This window comes from Corythoichthys intestinalis, chromosome 11 (genome assembly GCF_030265065.1).
Source record: "Corythoichthys intestinalis isolate RoL2023-P3 chromosome 11, ASM3026506v1, whole genome shotgun sequence".
In the NCBI taxonomy this organism is placed as follows: Eukaryota; Metazoa; Chordata; class Actinopteri; order Syngnathiformes; family Syngnathidae; genus Corythoichthys; species Corythoichthys intestinalis.
Window position 1 is genome coordinate 42708115 of NC_080405.1, and position 12513 is coordinate 42720627.

Below are 12513 nucleotides of genomic sequence, written 5' to 3' on the forward strand. Positions count from 1 at the left end.
CTGGGCAACATGGACTTTAACTCCCTCCACAGATTTTCTATGGGGTTGAGATCTGGAGACTGGCTAGGGCACTCCAGGACCTTAAAATGCTTCTTACGAAGCCACTCCTTTGTTGCCCTGGCTGTGTGTTTGGGTTCATTGTCATGCTGAAAGACTCAGCCACGTCTCATCTTCAATGCCCTTGCTGATGGAAGGAGATTTTCCCTCAAAATCTCTCGATACATGGCCCCATTCATTCTTTCCTATACACAGATCAGTCGTCCTGGTCCCTTTGCAGAAAAACAGCCCCAAAGCATGAGGTTTCCACCCCCAAGCTTCACAGTGGGTATGGTGCAATTCAGTATTCTTTTTCCTCCAAACACGAGAACCTGTGTTTCTACCAGAAAATTCTATTTTGGTTTCATCTGACCATAACACATTCTCCCAGTCCTCTTCTGGATCATCCAAATGCTCTCTGGCGAACTGCAGACGGGCCTGGACGTGTACTTTCTTCAGCAGGGGGACACGTCTAGCAGTGCAGGATTTGAGTCTCTGACGGCGCATTGTGTTACTGATAGTAGCCTTTGTTACTGTGGTCCCAGCTCTCTGTAGGTCATTCACTAGGTCCCAACGTGTGGTTCTGGGATTCTTGCTCCCCGTTCTTGTTATCATTTTGACGCATTTTGAGGAGGAAGTTGAAAGTTGAAAATAGAATTTTCTGGTAGAAACACAGGTTCTCGTGTTTGGAGGAAAAAGAATACTGAATTGCACCATACCCACTGTGAAGCTTGGGGGTGGAAACATCATGCTTTGGGGCTGTTTTTCTGCAAAGGGACCAGGACGACTGATCTGTGTATAGGAAAGAATGAATGGGGCCATGTATCGAGAGATTTTGAGGGAAAATCTCCTTCCATCAGCAAGGGCATTGAAGATGAGACGTGGCTGAGTCTTTCAGCATGACAGTTAACCCAAACACACAGCCAGGGCAACAAAGGAGTGGCTTCGTAAGAAGCATTTAAAGGTCCTGGAGTGGCCTAGCCAGTCTCCAGATCTCAACCCCATAGAAAATCTGTGGAGAGAGTTGAAAATCCATGTTGCCCAACGACAGCCCCAAAACATCACTGCTCTAGAGGAGATCTTCATGGAGGAATGGGCCATAATACCAGCAACAGTGTATGAAAAGCTTGTGAAGAGTTACAGAAAACGTTTGGCCTCTGTTATGGCCAACAAAGGGTACATAACAAAGTATTGAGATGAACTTTTGGTATTGACCAAATACTTATTTTCCACCATGATTTGCAAATGAATTCTTTAAAAATCAAACAATGTGATTTTTCTGGGGGGTTTTCCACATTCGGTCTCTCATGGTTCAGGTTTACCCATGTTGACAATTACAGGCCTCTCTAATATGTTTAAGTAGGAGAACTTGCACAATTAGTGGTTGACTAAATACTTATTTGCCCCACTGTATCTAGTGTTTTTAAGTGTTGCTAATATTTATGTGTTTTAAATGTACAAAAATAGACACTTGCCCTAAAATAGGGTAAAATAATACTTTGAATAATGGTATTTAAAGTTTTATTTAAAATTTCGATGAAACCTGATCACCTAAATCTAACGGCAGTTCACTGTCTGTAAGCGATAATGCTGTTTAGTTATTTAAATCATTAGCTGTCATTGAGATCGACAGTAACAAACTAGTAACAAACTAATATAAAATCACTCAAGAAGAATGAAAAGAGCTACATGTGGTTCTGGAGCAGCAACTTGCAGGTGTCTATCATTGTCGATGGGACTGGAAGACTTAATGATATTGCTAGCTGTTGCTAATGGCTAATTAAGTGGGACATTATAACCCAGGTGTAAAGCAAAGGAAAAAGGTCCTTCTCCAAAGGCTTTCCCCTCATAGTCAAAACTAAACAAACAATATGTTATGATAAGAATCTTTTTCTTTTAATTGCCGCCTGCTAGGGTGAAATTTTGTTTACTGTGTAGGTTTGACCTCAGTAGAGAAAAGAGGTGAGTGGAGGCCAGGAAGGTCAAGGCTGCAGATGAGGAGACGAATGCAGACAAGCCGCTGTTTGCACTGAATAAATAAAGCAGTGACACTATTTAGTTCGGAGGGTGTGGGCAGGAGTGGTAACAGGCTTATCACCAGCAAAATATGTTTGTCATGAAAATGGCTCTAGGACTAACTGAGACAACACATCAAAAATAAATTGTCAATAGATGAAAATGATCAGCCCCTGGCATGGCTTTGTAAGATTGTCATGATGATTAATTATTTTCTAATTCAGCCACCCAAAAGATGGAGGCAGGTTTGACCGGTTGTTGCTATGACAACATTCCTGCAAGTAAATTGAATGAATGAATGAAAGGCTTCAATAATGGATTTTATTAACATTGGGAAACATTTCTTTGAAACCAATATGTACCTAAGGAAGGAACATATCATAAAATAGTACATGAGCAGTTATTAAAATGACATTGCTGACAGCTGCGCTGGCACTAGGGCACCCCCCCACGCAGCTTTTCCACTTGTCTGCAGGAGTAACACACATGTGATGGGATTCACGCATGACTGGGTGCAATTAGACACACTCAAGTAGAGAAACTATTAGTGTCAGTATTAGCGATCAGGTAGCATAGAATAGGATGTCAGCATATCCACACTTACAAGTGTTTCACATAAAACTGGTTTCACCACCTCACATTGCCGAGTTGTGTACGCTCCACCCCACCTAATCACATATCTTTGTAACTCTCCCGCCTCCTTTTTCTCCTCCGTCATCAGCCCCCCCCCACATAGTGTCAACCAGAAATATAATTAGCTAATAATATCTCTACTATATTCATAGTTAGTGTAGGCGTTGAATGTATTACTTGTTGTTTGTTCTTCTCTTCTGTATCTCTCTTTTTCTTTCCCTTTCTGTCCTCTATCACCCCTTCCTACTCACTGCTTTCTCCTAATAAATGAAACACAATGAATAATCATCACAATGGGAGTACATCATACTCCCATGTGACACATTAAAACTGTTCAGACCAATAGGAAACTCAAATTTCCATTCTCCGTGTCAAGCAGCTAAAGAGGACAGATAAAAATATATAGTAATTAGGTCTGTCAAAATTATCGCATTAACAGGCAGTAATTAATTTTTTTAATTAATCACGTTAAAATATTTGATGCAATTAACGCACATGCCCCGCTCAAACAGATTAAAATGACAGCACAGTGCAATGTCCACTTGTTACTTGTGTTTTTTGGAGTTTTGTCGCCCTCTGCTGGCGCTTCGGTGTGACTGATTTTGTGAGCTTCAGCACCCATGAGCATCGTGTAATTATTGACATCAACAATGGCGGGCTACTAGTTTATTTTTTGATTGAAAATTTTCCAAATTTTATTAAAACAAAAACATTAAGAGGGGTTTTAAGATAAAATTTCTATAACTTGTTCTAACATTTATCTTTTAAGAACTACAAGTCTTTCTATCCATGGATCGCTTTAACAGACTGTTAATAATGTTAATGCCGTCTTGTTGACTTATTGTTATAATAAACAAATACAGTACTTTTGCACCGTATGTTGAATGTATATATATCTTGTGTCTTATCTTTCCATTCCAACAATAATTTACAGAAAAATATGGCATATTTTATAGATGGTTTGAACTGCGATTAATTACGATTAATTAATTTTTAAGCGGTAATTATCTCGATTAAAAATTTTAATCGTTTGACACCCCTAATAGTAATATCATATATACAGTATATATATATATATATATATTGTATATATGTGTGTACATTTTTTTTTTTTTCTTTTAAGAACCTTCTCCCAAATACTACTGTACCGTATCTACTCTACTCTACTCTGGACTAGGGCTCAGGTATCGGATATTTTACTAATCGATTATTCGACTGAAAATTCTATTTCTTTTTTTTTTTTTTAGTTAGAGATCAATTATAAATATACATGAGAAAACAAGACATTCCTACACCTAATATTGGACAATATTCAGACAATCAATGTCTTTATTTTCGATGTACTACATTGTTGAAAACAACAACAATTGCATCTCATATGTGAAGAGAAAAAAAAATCACTGCTTTCACTCAAAAAATCTCTAGATTTTATAAAAAAAAAAAAATCTTACTTCTTACCTAAAAATGTAATTACGCTTGACAACACACATCACGTAAAAGTTACGTGTTTTTCCCACGTGTTTCAATTGAATTTCCATTTGTGTTAGGCTATTTATAAGTTCTAGTTAAGTTTTAAGTTTAAGTCTGAATTGTAGGTATAATTGATAGGATTATGAGTTTTTGCAGTGTTCAAAATAAATTTCTGATACCTGTTGTATACCTGCACATTAGACACTAGTGCTACTTGTTTTACCCATCAGTGACTACTGAGCTTAAATGGACAACATCTCAGTTATCTCATTTATGTTTTATTTTACACCCTCATCACTCTACAGCGCTGTTTTTTCCACAGATTAAATAAAGCCTGTATGAAAGGATATGAGCAATGAAAATTACATGGAAATAATTTGTTCTTGTCTATTTAGATGTTTAGGTGGGTTTCAAAATATAAATTAAAAAATTTGTCATTTTAGTTGTGTACAAACCAATGTCAATGCATGTCTTTTTATATTTTTTATATCAAATAATTTCTTATTCTGTGTATTTAGTTTATTTGGCACTATAGAGAGGAGTATTTGAAAGTGAGAGGACCATTTGCTCATAAAAGTTGTCTTACTCCTGAACAACCCCCTCCCCACTTCTAAAGTCACTACATCGGTTCCACATCACTGCTTTAAATGCTAAAGGAATTGTGTCTCCTTCATAAATAATGCTCCTGAAATCTGACTTCTTCCTTACCCTTAAAACCAATTTAATAGAAAAGCCCTGGCTGACAGTATACACAGGAAATGAATTTCCAAAACCGCACAGAGACCTTGAAAAAAAAAAAAAAAAAAAAAAGGGGGGGGGGGGGTATTTTACTGAGGTGCCAAACACTTGGATGCATACAGTAAATCTTATCAGGCTTTACACCACTGTGAAAGAGTTGAATATCGAAAAATTCACCCTTGCAAGTACCCCAAAATGTTTTGTTTTTTTAGTTTTTTTTTAATCTAATTACATCTCATGCTATAATAGCCATTATTGTGCTGCTCTTCCACGCCAGTACCAGCCTAGCAGGGTCCTGACTACACCTTGTTGCATAAACTAATGAAACCTGATCAGATGAGTACTGTAGTACAACCAAGTACTTGCATGATACTCTCTGTGAAGCAAATTTGGTTCTCTCAGAAACCTAAAAAGGGAATTCACTTGATCATCAATGTGATGCACTTTTATTGACTACATATTTGTAGCGTAATTTTCGCACGATAAGGCGCACCTTTGTATAAGCCGCAACCGTCCTCACCAGAGGTTGCGCTAGACATTTTCGTTGTCTGTCATTTTGACTGACAGCGTCATAAAAATCCGGTCATAATCTATTTTTACCCATCACTTAAATTTTTAAAATGATAATGATGACATATTCAATAGTATTTAGTTTTCATTCATTTATAATTAATATTGTAACGCTTGCTTGGCGGCGAAAAATTAGACACGGAAGTCGTGGTATTTTTCCTCCCTCTTTTTACTCTGCTTACCGCCAACAACACCAACCAAACAACAACTCCGCCCCCAAAGAAAAAGAGGCAACTATATAGACCCTAATCAACAACGTCACACAATGATCTTAATTGTGGTTGTCAGCCCAAAATCTTCTAAATATATATTAAATGCATTTTACCAGATATAAAATGACTACTACATAGTCTGTGGTGATCGTTTGGTGCCCAGATTTCTTGTCGAATTACAGCAGTCCATCTTGCTGTCCTCTTCGGGTCTCTCAGAATACGGTAGAATTTCAAGTCTCTCCATCTATCTTCTCTGTTACTGCAACCAACCGCCACACACGCCTTCACCATTTTGATTATTAATGTTAACGAGCAGAAAAACACGCCGTAATAGGAGGCATGTACGTAGCGGTAATGTGTAAGCACGACGAGCTGACGCACAATATGGCGGCTCCAGTCAGGGGGGCGGAGTTGTGACGTCATGTGATTGGGGTCTATACACAGGCGGAAATCTAGTCCACCAATTGGATGACGCGCTGGCACACCGGGTGCACCAATAAGAACCTCGCATTGATGTGTCAATCATGGTGCCGCCGCCAGACCCCGGTGACGCTACAATATTCTGACAGAATAGCCAATGACGTCATGAGAGAGACAATAGCTAATTAATATGCTCACTCGCCACCCTGTGGTCTGGGGTGTGAATTGCAACCTGTCAAAATGACGGACGGACTTCATTTTTTTCCGTCACCGTTTTAAAAAACCGGTCAATGACGGAAAATATTCGGTTAACGCGACCCCTGGTCCTCACTGTATATTTACACTCAAGGATATTAACTGGCAACACTTGATTTGACAGCGGCATCACACGACTGTCGTAAGACCACCATGAAGCTTTAATCCAATTGGCTGCAAAGCTTCATTGCTTCAAGAAGCTTCATTTGCCCATCACTGCTCCCTTGGGGAAGAGAGTCAACGTCAGCTGCCACCTGCTATCAACATTGTTGTTGTCCAACATGCCTCCTAGCATGCATTGCAGCGCTACAGATGTAAATAATAATCAAAATTCATATTCTGTGCTAGTTATTTCTTCAGTTACTGGTCCCGTTTCATTATTTGCTTATGGTATTTGGTAATACATTATTTGACACAGGCGCCATAAGACTGTCATTAGACAATCATAATTACGACATGACACTGTCACGAGCATTAATAAATGCTTATAACAGATTCCCTTAATGTTATTAGGCAAATTACCGTAATTTCCCGAATATAACGCACACTTTTTCCCCCCAAAATAAACTTGTAAAATCATGGTGCGCATTATACACGGGTACAGGGATGGAGACAGAAATATATATATGCTATATATACATAAAGACCGATTTTTTTTTTTATTTACACGGCCATGTTGTTTTGAAGAAATTTTATGCGGCGATCTGTTGCCGACAATTACGGTACATGACGTCACCATTTTGTTTCAGTAATACTTCACTCTGATTGGTCGAACAATTTCGTCTGTGTTAAATTCTGCTTTTTTCACTCTTCATAAAGCACAGATTTTAGTTTCTTGAACTCATTTGAGTCAACGTTAATTGCAACTCGGCAACTTGGACCATAACAAACGTATCACAACACAGACTTCCTGTGTCCGTCAATTATATCTGTCCCTCGGGAAACTTAAACCCAAATAACAATAGTTCCTCTTGTTAGTCAACAGCGATGCGCTCGTTCCGATTTCCAACTACAACCCCCACTTTTATTTTACCGTATCAATCCATGGAAGAAATATTTATTCATCATGATGAAAGGAGCAAGTTATACAGCAGCCTTTAAAAGAAAAGTCACATCTGTTTTGTTTTCTCCTGGATTCTGGTAAGTTGGAGAAGTTGTCAGATCATATTATTCCCGTGCATATTGTCAGTTTACTGTAATGTTTTGAACTAACAATGTGCTATGTTTGTGCTCTGTTTCACCAGTCAGTAAAGTGAAATTTCTGTATCTGTACACGAGCTCTGTTTTCTTGTATTCTTCTATTTATTGGAGCTAAAATTAGGGTGCGCATTATACACGGGTAAAATAATTTTCCCTAGATTTTACAAGTAAATTTGGGGTGCGCGTTATACAAGGGTGCGCCTTATATTCGGGAAATTACGGTATATCACTTTTGAATTGATGCAAAAGATCCGAGCTGAACATAAATAGAGTTAGTGTCATTTCATAATTATGCCGGTCTTATCATGCCGCTAACAAATAGTGTTACCTATTAACCCAAATAAATCAACAAATAAGCCATACTGGACTATAAACCACAGGATTCAAAATGAAGGGAAAAAGTCGTGGCTTATAGTCAGAAAATTATGGTATATACACGTATTTTATTTGGACAGCCCCTATAAATTAATAAATGAATATATTTTTAATTACCTGTGTAAAAAATAAGTATCACTCATGACAATAAAACACCATTATAGATATGTAAATTTAACATACATGAGAATATTCACATGAAAATGTCACGTGAAACAATGTATCGTGCCACAGTCTGCCTCAGTAATGAAAGCACTGGGTGGTCCGACATATTTGAACATGTATTTATATAAACTAGGCAGCTGTGTCATCTAATTGGGCCTATGACACCAAGCAACGTGAAGCCTCAAGACAAATAGATCCACTTTGTTGTTGATGGCACTGAATATGGACCAGTATGATGATATGGCAAGTGACAGTCCATGTTATATGGAGGCTAATGAGTTGATTACCCACAATATCACAAGAACCATCCCCGGGGCCTCGTTGGTTTAAATTAATACATTTAAGTCACATCTGATACTTGTTGGACTCATTATTTAAGCACTCCATAAAGTCCTCTCGGGTCAGATTACTAAACATCTTATTGTTTCATTTCCTGTAATTTAAAATTTGGAGGTAATAAATGAATGAAATTCATTTTGACAAGTGTAGTTAGAGCTTTGTCATTGAGTGTTTTGCATTATTGAAACAACTAAAAAATAACACGAATCTACCGTAATTTTCAGACTATAAGCTGCTACTTTTTTCCTTCACTTTGAATCCTGTGTCTTATAGTCCAGTGTGGCTTATTTGTTGATTTATTTGGGTTAATAGGTAACACTTTATTTGAAAGCGGCGTCATAAGACTGTCATAAAACTGTCATAATTATGGCATGACACTATCATGAGCATTATTGATTGCTTGTGACAGACGTCATTAAGTGTCATCTGGCAAATTATGTCACGAACTCCATTTATGTCCAGCTCGGATCTTTTACATCCATTCAAAAGTGAGATCATTTGCGCGATAACACTACATGAAATCTGTTATAAGCATTCATTAATACTCATGACAGTGTCATAATTATGATTTTCTAATGACAGTTTTTCTCCACTGTCAAATATTGTGTTACCAAACACCATAACTAGTTATTATTGAAACAACTAGAACAGTAACCGAAGAAAAAATAAGAACAGAACATTAATTTTGATCGTTATTTACATCTGTAGTGCTGCAATACATGCTAGGAGGCATGTTGGACAACAACAGAATTGACAGCAGGTGGCAGCAGAGGTTGACTGCCTCCCCAAGGGAGCAGTTATGGCGAAATGAAGCATCTTGACGCAATGAAGTTTTGAAGCCAATCGGTTCAAAGCTTCATGGTGGTTCATTTATCTTATGACTGACACTTATAATACAGCAAGAACAGCTGCGTCTTATAGTCTAGTGCAGGGGTGTCCAAACTTTTTGCAAAGGGGGCCATATTTGGCACGGTTAAAATGTGGGGGGCCGACCTTGGCTCACGTCCTTTTTACGTAGAACAATATATTTAAGCAAAATTTAGCAAGCCACTCAGTGTGTCACATTTGCTTTATTATTTTTTTTAATGAATAATTTCAACTATCTCGCAACTAGCCTTTGTGGCGTTCTCTTTCGACGCTCGGTCTCTTGCGAAATACCACTGCTGTGAAATTAAACTAGCTTCAAGTTCTTCAATTTCTCGCTGCGTATATTCCCTGTAATCTTGTCGTACATGTCAGCGTGTCTTGTCTGGTAATATCGCCTCACATTGAAATCTTTAAAAACAGCGACTGTCTCTTTACAAATGAGGCAAGACACAGTTGTTGCGTATTTTAGTGAAGAAATAGTCCAATTTCCACCTATCCTTGAAGCGTCGGCCGTCACAGTCAACTTTCTTTTTTTTTTTGTTGATTGTCGCCATTTTAGAAAATGGAAGTAATGGGTCACACAGAGTAATGTTGCTTAGCCCTTAAATACCTGCAACATGAAGCAATTATCAGAGAATCCCAAAATTTGAAAAATAAAGTCAAAAGAAGAAAAGTCAAAATTAGAGATGTCCCGATCCATAGGCATCCCTATCACGTCATTTTCAAAGTATCGGAATCGGCAAAAAAAAATCGGCCATGCCTTTTTTTAACTTTTTTTTTTTTTTTTAATCGTTTTCTAATTGTATTTAACGTTACAGACATAATATGTTACACTCATCCAGAGTCTTTAGTTTAGGCTTAAGGTAGGGTTATCAAATTTATCCCAATAACGGCTGTAATAAGTTTTTTTTAAATGTATCAAGTTTAAAAAATTAACGCAATTAGTACGTTAAAAAATTTAACGCATTTAATGCATGCGTTGCACTGACCCACTCACGCATTATCACGCTCAATCTGTAATGGCGCCATTTTACCTATATAGAGAGAAGAAAGGCAGCATAAAACAAGTAGAGTGAATTTTGGCAGCCTTTGGAGACTTATTTTAATTGGCTAAAGCCTTACAATCCCTCTCCCTACGATTCAAAATATCATGGGAAGCAATGTTGTTTTTCTTAACACCTTATTTTATTTCCCAGCGCAGAGAAGATATATGAATTGCTAGCACTACGCACAGTCATGGTTCCACTTCCCATCATGGTTCCACTTCCCATCATGCATTGGGGCATGGCTGCAGTATCATTTACTGAAAGCTCAACAAATACACTAGATGGCAATATTTAGTAACAATATACAAAGTCACAAGTCTTTCTATCTGTGGATCCGTCTCACAGAAAGAATGTTCATAATATAAATGCCATCTTGAGGATTTATTGTCATAATAAACAAATACAGCACTTATGTACTGTATGTTGAATGTAAATATTCGTCCGAGTTTTATTCATTTTTTTTTTTAATGCATTGCCAAAATGTATATGATCGGGAAAAATTAAAATTAAATTGGAATTGAATCGGGAGCAAAAAAAAAAGCAATTGCATCGGGAAATATCGGGATCGGCAGATACTCAAACTAAAACGATCGAATCGGGAGCAAAAAAAAACATGATCGGAACAACCCTAGTCAAAATGAATATGTGTAATAAGCACTAATATCTATAACCCATGCTAAATCATGTATTTTTCTCATGGAACCTACAGATGCATGTGTTGACTTGCATCCACCATTTTTTTTTCAAAAAGAAATGTCAAAATTCTAAATTAGTCTCAAAATCGTGAAATTTTAAGTGTATCAAATGTGATACATTTGGCAATAAAGGGTTAAAGTGCTGCTGCCTTTTAGTGGGTAAATGAGGAGCAGCATTTCGTGTGTAAGCTACTTCATATGCTGGTTGCAGTACTGCTGACCAATTTATTAAGTCTGTGTACGGGCCAGACGTTATTGATTTTATGAGAGAGGCTGGGGGCCGGATGAAATTTGACCACGGGCTGCATTTGGCCCCCGGGCCGGACTTTGGACATGTCTGGTCTAGTGCATCGTATCTATGAACAAATTCCGTTTTCTTGTCAAATTTGGTGGGTGGCGGGTTATAGTCAGGTGCGCCTAATTGTGTGAAAATTACGGTACTTGTGAGTTGAGAAAAATTAATGTTATGTTTAGTCCATAGACTTTGAAAAAGTATTTTAGGTATAGGATAAAATAGCATAGGTTTTCCGTTGCGATCAGTTCAGTGTCCTGAGAGCTACGCTACAACAGTGCAATCGCCAATGAACTGATCTGGTCTCAATATTGAGCTCATTATGTTCCACTTAACCGTCCATCCAGCCGTTGTCTGTACCACTTATCCTATTCCATTAATGGGAATTATGATAAATGGTAGATAACGGATCATAGATAATACAGTGGATCCTGAAGTGTGAGTGAACCAAATTCAAAGTTTTTAAATGCAGCTCTTTCAGTTCAGTTTATTCAAACATCAATCAGGATATACAGTCCATGGTCATATGCAAGCAGTTCATATGATAAGATGCGCGAAAAGGACACTCTAAAGAAGCTATTTAAAGCTTTTATAAGAAATACACATACACACACACACCCGTACACCTACATACAATTAACTATGGACAATTTCAATATTCTGGTGACATTGGATTTGATATGAGACACCTTAGTAATGTTATTCAAAGATTATAAATACATTGCTAGGAGATGAGTTTTGAGTTTTTTCTTAAAGATGGAGATGGAGTGTGACATTATTATTTTAAGTGTTTCGTCAAGTTCATTCCAAATCTGTGGTCCCCAGCACACAATGCTAAAGCTTGTACACTTTTGCGTTCTTTTTATCCCAGTGATTTGATTTTTTTATTCTGGTAGTATATGTGTGCTGAGGAGTACAGATTGGGATGAGGTCACCTAATTTCTGGTTTAGTTTATAGATGATCTGATACATTACGCAAGCATTTTGATAATAGTTGTTGCTGACAGCACTCCTGTAACGAGTCACAAGACATTTTGGAGGGAAAATGACAAGCAGTACTCAATTTGGACATTTAGGGATGTACGTAGTTCCCATGCGATGTACTTACTTTTGTTGCCAGGGGTTTAGATATAAATGGCTATATTTTGAGTTATTTTGAGGGGAAAATAAATAAACTCTATTAT

General features: G+C 37.5%; 1 protein-coding gene across 2 annotated transcripts in view; it reads left to right on the top strand.

Moving 5' to 3' along the window:
- Positions 1-12513, top strand: part of frmpd3 (FERM and PDZ domain containing 3) — a 216407-nt gene that overhangs the window by 94640 nt on the left and 109254 nt on the right. The gene's annotated exons all lie outside the window — the stretch shown is intronic.